The sequence below is a fragment of the Silene latifolia genome, chromosome Y (genome assembly GCF_048544455.1).
Source record: "Silene latifolia isolate original U9 population chromosome Y, ASM4854445v1, whole genome shotgun sequence".
Taxonomy (NCBI): Eukaryota; Viridiplantae; Streptophyta; class Magnoliopsida; order Caryophyllales; family Caryophyllaceae; genus Silene; species Silene latifolia.
Window position 1 is genome coordinate 155231011 of NC_133538.1, and position 8213 is coordinate 155239223.

The following is an 8213-nucleotide window of genomic DNA, read 5'->3' on the forward strand; positions in this document are numbered from 1 at the left end:
ATGTCGGGATGTGGGAAAATTTCCGCAGTTACTCGATGATTTAGCTCCTACTCGATCGAGTGGGGTGGTACTCGATCGAGTACCCCAGGCACTCGATCGAGTAGGTTAATGTACAGTGACTTCTACGGGTTTTCTTAAAACCCCTAATCCTCCTATATCTTCTTCCTATTCTTTTATATTTCGACACTCTCACATCTAAACTTCTCTCAACTCCCCTATTTCCTCCAAAATCTTAGCCTTCTCTTGGGTTAGTAGTGAATCTTGGGGTTAATTTCTTAGTTTAATTCGTTTCTTACCTGACTAATCAATCAAGGTATGTAATTCTTCTCAATTTATGTGATTTGTTATTTTGAATATGTTAAAATAGTGTAGTAATCTGAAATTTTCGATTATAATGAGCAAATTGGTGCGTTTAATTGTTGAAACATGATTCACATGCCTCCTAATCGTGCTTGTTGGTGATTATATGCTGTAAATTAGATTAGAAATTACAATAGTTGAACCCGAAATTTCTAGGGTTTCCAAATTGAAATCGATTTCTGGTTGTTTTATAATGATTAGATAGCAAAATTGAGCTTTAATTATGGTTTATATCATGTTGGAGGATAGGTTTTAACGATTTTACCCTTAGAAAGTTGCCTTAAAACTCCGTCTTAAAAGTGTCTTATGAGAAATTCGTGACTTAGAATGAGAAAATTGATGTTGTAATTGACAATATAAGCATGAATAGAATTCCAATATGATAAAAGAAACAATGATTGATGAATACATGCCACAATTCTCACAGCTGTAAAGACCGTCTGAAAATTTTGATTGAGTTGTTTTACATAATAGTGAAGGGTGATATTGATTTGTCATAAATTATACATTCTCTTGAACTAGTAACATGTATCTAGCAACGTACTAGAACAACCCTTAGAAGCATGATAGGGTATTCAAATTCGGCCCGAACATATGCGGCCATCATGATAATTACTTACACCACTATGCCTTATGAGTAGTAATAATATGAACTAGTGTGTTGAAATCGTATAAACTGCTAAAGAACATGTATACTTATTTCCATAACCAAAGTAACAACGTGAAATATGTGCTTCACATGCTGAGAATGGTTGGAAATTTGGTGTGTACCTAGCTGAGCAACTAAGTTTGGTGACATGAATTATGTGCCTCGGATATGGAATTGGTTGATGAATTAGTAAACTTACTAAGTATATAGAACCTAAATTACATGAAGTATATGCTTGCATGATTATATAAATTGTTTGAACATATGTCTAAAGCGGATCCGAGACTAAACCTTGGAACCCGTCAGAGTAAACGGGGAAGGGTTGATCCACTTGAGAGGGGGAGGCTAGTGGACCGGTAGTACCCGCATGTCCGAGTACCCTTCTGTCGTTTTGTTGACTTTAAGCAAAGGGAGCGTTTTGTAGCTTTACAAAAACGCAAGATGAGACCTACAAAGTGTATTGACACCGCTGTGTTAGAGGAGTTGGAGATAGAGACGGATGTCCGTCATATATTCGAGACCTTGGGGTTTACGGGTTTGTACCGGTTGAGGAAGCACACTTACCCTTTCCTTACCCTAGAATTCATGAGTTCCTTTAACTATGACCCAGCGGGTCGACTTTATGAGTTGATTGATGAATACCAGTTTCTTGTTAACCATGGATTTGTTTGCCTCTCACCTTGGGTTGGCCAAGCCTCCCAAGGACTCCATCACCGACATTCCAGTGAGTGCGGCGTCTGCCGCTAATGCCTTGCTTGACTGGGAAGCAAGCTCCCACCGCGAGCAATATGCTGATTAATGACGTTCAGCACATCACCTTGAGAATCTTTCTCCGTTCTCTTTCAAACCTCCTCTATGATAGAAAGGATATCAGTAAGTTGAACAACCATGAGGTCTTACTTTTGATGTCGTACCTGAACCCGGAGTGGACCAGGAAAGTGGTCTTCAATGCTCCTTCCATAGTTTGTGCTGCTCTCGCCTTGATGGCTTCCTCTAATTCTCGATACTTGAGCTGTGGTGCTATTGCCACTCGGTTAGCTGAAAAGCTAACCTCCTTTGAGGCTTCTTCGGCGTAAGTGCCTCTAGTTACCCCTGTGCCTACCATGGATCGTGAATACTACCTCGACCTGAAATGGTTGAGGACCTTGACTGATGGTAGCCTAGCATGGAGGGTGCATGGGATGAGTTGGATGAAGATCCCAGCTCCCGAGCACCTCCCACCCACGGAGCCCTTGGAGCCGACTGTAGTGACAGTGGACTCCGATGATGAGGAGGAGGAGGATGAGGACATACCCCGCCAGCTACAGACCTATCTCATCGACGGCACCATCCTCACGGAGATGCCGGAGCCGACGAAGGGTGAGAACGCGGGAGTTCAGGTGGCGGAGAGGCCTAGGGTGGTGAGGGGACCCCGTCGAGTGAGAGAGAGGGCCCGGAGACTAGGACACGGCCGGAGGCACAGCGCGACGGCGGCCTTTCCCGTACTACCCCTATCTTGATACACCGGAGACGCGGTCCAGCTACTTGTCGGAGAGAGTGTCATCTACTTTGACACTCCGGAACATGCACGAGATGGCGTACGCTCGGGGGATAGGGACCGAGGGACCGCATCCAGTTTGGTGGAGTGGGGTAGGAGACTACTCGGGGGTTTTCCATTCCTACGGGGTGGATCAGTCGACGTGGGGGACACCTCAGTCCTTCCCTTACGGTGGTTTGACCCCATGGTACTCGAGTTCGGCGAGCGGGAGCGGGGAGGGGATGCGGGGATCGGGTCATCGGGGCGGTACTTCGGGTGGTGGTTGAGACGATGTTCGAGCAAGAAGCGAAGCGGAGGAGTGATACTCCTTGTTTCTATCTTCATTCATGTTGGTTAGTAGTAGTTGGTTTTAGATGTGGATATTGTTGCCAGACTTTAGCGGTTGGTTCTTCCTAGACTTTGTTAGACTTGTATTGATGGCCATAAGGCCGGTTTGGTACTTTGACGGTAGCGGGATATTAGAAGTCGGGGAAATTGTCCCGACTTGATCTTTATGAGACCAAGATATGCATTACACGATCCGTCGCGAGTTTATAAAACATCTCGACTGTAGGTACTAGATAGAGTACCTCGTACTCTATCAAGTAGTCATGAATTAGAGAAAGAAAAGCTTCGACTGTAGGCCACTCGATCGAGTAGCCAAAGCACTCGATCGAGTAGCATGGCACTCGATCGAGTACCTCTAGTTACTCGATCGAGTAGCATATTCTGAGGTTTCGAAAATTAAAAATGTTCAAATGTTTTATAATGGCAAGTCTATTATTTCATATAATTATTAGTCCGCAGTAACACCTTTGGACAGTTAAATTCATGTGTTGGAAGTCGTGTTTGAAGTTTTATAAGCATTTTGGTCACAACTAGTAAGGCGGTAATAATTTCTTGTTACTTTTATTTTGTATACGCCTCATTGCGATTAATTTATCGGAGTTGTAGCTTCTCGTACATTTGTGCATACCATGTTATTATATGTTATCAACGGTGACTAGTTATTCCGGTGGCGTGGGTATGATTTTAATTTAACAAGTGTGTAATTAGTGAGTAATGTCCAGAATAATGTGGTTTCCTTTCATGTTTTGATGCCCATAATAAGTACATACGTGTTGATATTTGGGTGGTGAACTTCGGGGACGAAGTTCCTTTTTAGAGGGGAAGAGTAATGTCGCGAAATAAAAAGGTTGTTTGAATGATGTTTTGCTCGTTTATAAGGATGTTTTGAATGATGTTTTGCTCGGTTATAATGTTGTAGGTAATTGTTATAATGTTTTGAATGATGTTTTGCTCGGTTATAATGTTGTAGGTAATTGTTATAATGTGGTTGGTATCGTAAAAAAAAAAATAATATAAAATATATGTGTAACGACTTGCTTTAGTTCTTAAGGGAGTGTGGTAATATATTTCAAAATACGGTTATGGAGAAAAGTTATAGTACGATAAACCGCGTTTGCATCACGTTACCAAGTAATATGGTGGCATTAGTTGTACCACGTGAAAGTTGATACGAGACATGTTCTAGATCAATAGTTTGATAGTCGATATTGTATGTTCGGAGATCGTGTGTGACGATTCGCATTGCGAGTTGGATGCTTTATATGTATAAGATAACCGTTGACTGTGATAAAGCTTACATGATAGTGGCAAGAATCGATAGGTATAAATGTGGACGGTGATGATGATGACATGGGGGGGGAATGGTATTTACAAGGAGTAGTGGTTTGTCCGGGAAGTTTGGTAAGGCTGTGTTGGTTCCGGGTCGAGAGCGGGAGAAGTGAGTTGAACTTCGGGGACGAAGTTCTTTTTAAGGGGGGAAGACTGTAATACCCGCCCTTTTAGGGACCCTTTGACCAGCGTTGACTGACCTTGGGAGCGGGAATAGCCTTAGAGTTAAGTGCCGAGGTCATCGGAAGTTGGGTGAAAGAGTGGTACTCGATAGAGTAGAGGCTACTCGATCGAGTAGCTAGGGTACTCGATCGGGTAGGGGGTTACTCGATCGAGTATGTTGGGTACTCGATCGAGTGCCTGGTTTTCAGCGAGGGTTATATATCGCGTTTTGTTAAATCCGCAAATCACTTTCGCCACTTTCCTCCTATCCTTCAGCCGCCTCTTTCCCTTCCCTTCACCTCAAAACCTCCATGGATGCCTCTTGGAAGGTTCTTGTGCCTAGGAGAGCGCCTCTTGAGTCGGGTAGCGGTCTTTGCTGAGTTTCCCCCTAATAGGTATGTCATAATCATCATCCGTGCCTTTGTCTCTATAATTAGGATTGCTTGTTAGTAATAGATGTTTGTGTGATGGTAATAGGCTTTGCTTGTGCGCTGGATACTTTGTTTGTCGGCATGGATTGGTTGCGATCGCTTAAAGGTAGGTTCGCCTACTCGATTCTTTGTAGATTGTCTAGTGTGTCGGTCGTTGTAATAGTATTGTGGTTGCTTGACATGGTGATTGAGTTGTGTTATGGTTGTGGTTGTGATCGTTGTTGATGGTTCTCGAGATGCGTTCTCGGCTGAGTGGGGTCACTTGCGGGAGTGATCTCACGCCCTAGTTTCGCCCTTCGTGGAACCCGCCATGGAAGGGGATGTGCACATTAATGGGACGGGGTTGTCGCTCGTATGATGAGCGGGGCTTAGGTGGGAACGGCTGCGGTCCCCCACTGGCAGGGCTGGTCCAGTGGACAGTCAGTGACAGGTTCGGTTGGATTATCGTGGTTGTGGTTGGGTCTAATGTCATTGTTGTATTGTTGTTTGTAGTTGCTGTTGTCTTATCTTGTCTCAGTACTGACCTTGTGTGGTTGTTTGTTTGTTATGTGCCTGCCGTGATCCCTTATGGTGAGCAGTCGGTCTTAGCAGGTGTTGATGTCGTGGATAGCTGGAGTCCGGGCGGGGATGAGTCTTCACGAGATATGATGGTCATAGCGAGTAGTCTTTGAGTTGTACCTTGTATTGTATTTTGGTTTGAACCACTTGTAATATAACTTAATAGTTCTTTTATTGACGTTTGGTAACTGCTTTCCTCGGGCAACCGAGATGGTAACGCCCTTATATGCTAAGGAAGGCCTAGTTAAGGCTCCTCTGGATATGGGGGTGTTACAGTGAAGCCGTAATTGCAAGTCGTTAATGTTAATTGGTGATTTTAATGATTAATTAAATTATTTACTCGGATGAAAGTGATTAATAGGTTATTTAACATATGAATGGGTCATGAAAACAGTGAAACATGAATGAGACAGATTGAACGAATTAATTACAAGATGGAATAATGACAGAAGTGAAAAATATTAATGAGTCCAACAAATTAAATCGATTAATTAGGTTAAATATGATGGATTAATGACGAATATGCGATGAATATGTGAATAAACAGATGAAAACTATATCAAAGACGAATTCCAGAAACTCAATATTGATGAATTGAATCTCTAAAACCCGGAATTGAATTTAATGACGAAAACCCGCAAATATGAGATTATTAGGGATTTAAGTCGGATTTATGATGATTAAAACATGTTAATGGTGATGATTATAATATACATATGAATTATAAACTATTATGGCGAAGAATAAGCAAACAAAACGAAACAAATAGAAGAATTTGACGAATAACAGAGGACGAACGAAGAAGAAAGGAAGCAGGAACTGCGGCAGCCTCACGAAGAGGCGCAGCAGGAACTGCACTCCTTCGAAGAGGCGCAGCAGTTGCTGCGTCCTTTCTCGACGGTTATCTACTGGAAATCCGTAAAAAGAGGTTTTAAAGCATGGTTTTAGAAATCGGTTTTAATGGTATTTTTGACATAAACCTTACAATTGATGATACAATAAAATAAAATACAATAAATAAAAGAGAGATTACACCCTCAGACTTACATGTTGACGAAACGAGAAGGACTAAGATATCGATTAGTGATACTCGACGCGAATGCAAAGAAAGTGCCCTCGTAAGAGGAAAACGATTAAGTTAATTAAGTTGATTGATGTGTAGTTGGTCAAATTGGTCGGTCATGCAAACGGGGAGGCTGGTACTCAGAAGGATCCGAGCTTACGTGGTCGAAAGTTCAAGCACGTAGACGCCAAAAAGTAAGAACAAAGTCTAGAATGCAAAGGGAGAAGAGAAGGGCGGACACTCGCGTGAGAAATATGAGGAGCGAAGGCTCCTATTTATACTAATCACGTGAAGGAATTAGGGTTTCGGAGACTCTTTGGAAGTGAATCTCGGAAAGATATGAAAAAGATACGAGAAACATGCGAGAAAAGTGCAGGAAGAGGCGCGGCGACCATCTGCGTCTCTTGGAAGAGGCGCAAAGACTGCTGCGTCTGTTCCCAAGTGGTTTCCTCCTGCGGAAGAAAGATTTCCGTGTTTGAGTTATGGTAGGACGGAAATAATCCGGTTTTCCTTAATATCTTTTGTGAATATTACGGGAAATTGCTTACTTAAAAGATAAAATTTATGAAATATGGAATAGAAATATCCGGAACATTCCAGAATATTCTGACTCGGGTTTAACGGTTATCAGAAAATGGAGACGGTTTTAGGCCCGGACTCCGAATGTACTCTAATTACTGTCAAAACGACCGTATCGGCACGTAGATGACAACTAAGAGGTAGACATTAATATTTGAGCAATCACTTGACGATAATCTTACGAATAGTCACAAATCGCTCCGCGTATCAAACATGCGGCCCAATCATCACTGGGTGGTTTGCGGGAGGTGCAGAAATGAGGTATCTACAGAGCCCCCACTTTGACTGAGGCTTGGACAAAGCGAAAGTCAAAGTATAGCCATCAGGTCAATCGAAGATTACAACCTGACGACTATGGCGACGCGAGGCGGTTCAAGGGTTCTGAACCAAGGACCTGTCGTCGGGAACATTTTAGAGTCTGTCGACTATCGGGGAGGGTCGTTTAAAGTCCATTAGACTACGTAAGGAGGCTCGCCAGCCATAAGAAGAGACCATACCTGAGACTTCTTCCTCGAGATGCTTCCGGGGGTGCATAGGAGCTAAGGTTGAGCATGGGAGCTAAGGATAAGACCTAAAGGATACATAAGGATTGGTGCTAGGGTGTAGGACCCTAAAGGAAAGCATCGGCGGGAGTGAGGCCTAAAGTAAATTCAACTTAAGGGTAACTAAAGCTTGGGTATAGGAACACTATTAGTTTGGGAATTTGAAGGCTTATGAACCTAAAAGGATTGGGATCCCATAGCTAAAAAAATCCTAATTTCGGGTCTACGAACCTAATAAAGAAGGCTTTGGGTTTGGGAACTTCTGGATAACGACACCTTTGTCGCACTCCACGGGGAAACAAGAAACATTGTGAGTAGCAGGACACAGGCGGGAGCTGCTGAGAGAAAACTGCTTGGGTAGTCTTCGAGAAATAATTGCGAGTAGCGGGACACAAAGGGAACTGCTGGGAGGAAATCTGCTTAGGTAGATCGTCAATCCTTACGTCTTGAGAGAGACAGTACGTCCGCTTACTCTCACTAGAGACACGATTGGGAATTGATTCTTCTTGTCATGAGAGGGAAAGTATATCCGCTTACTCTCGCTGGAGACATAATGAAGGTGTGTCAAATTCTGTGAAGGAATAAATGCTCATTGCGACAAGCAGAAGGTCTTGGAAGGAATAAATAATATGCAACAGTCTGCTGCGGGTTTGAGGACGCGGGCCGGAACGAAAGA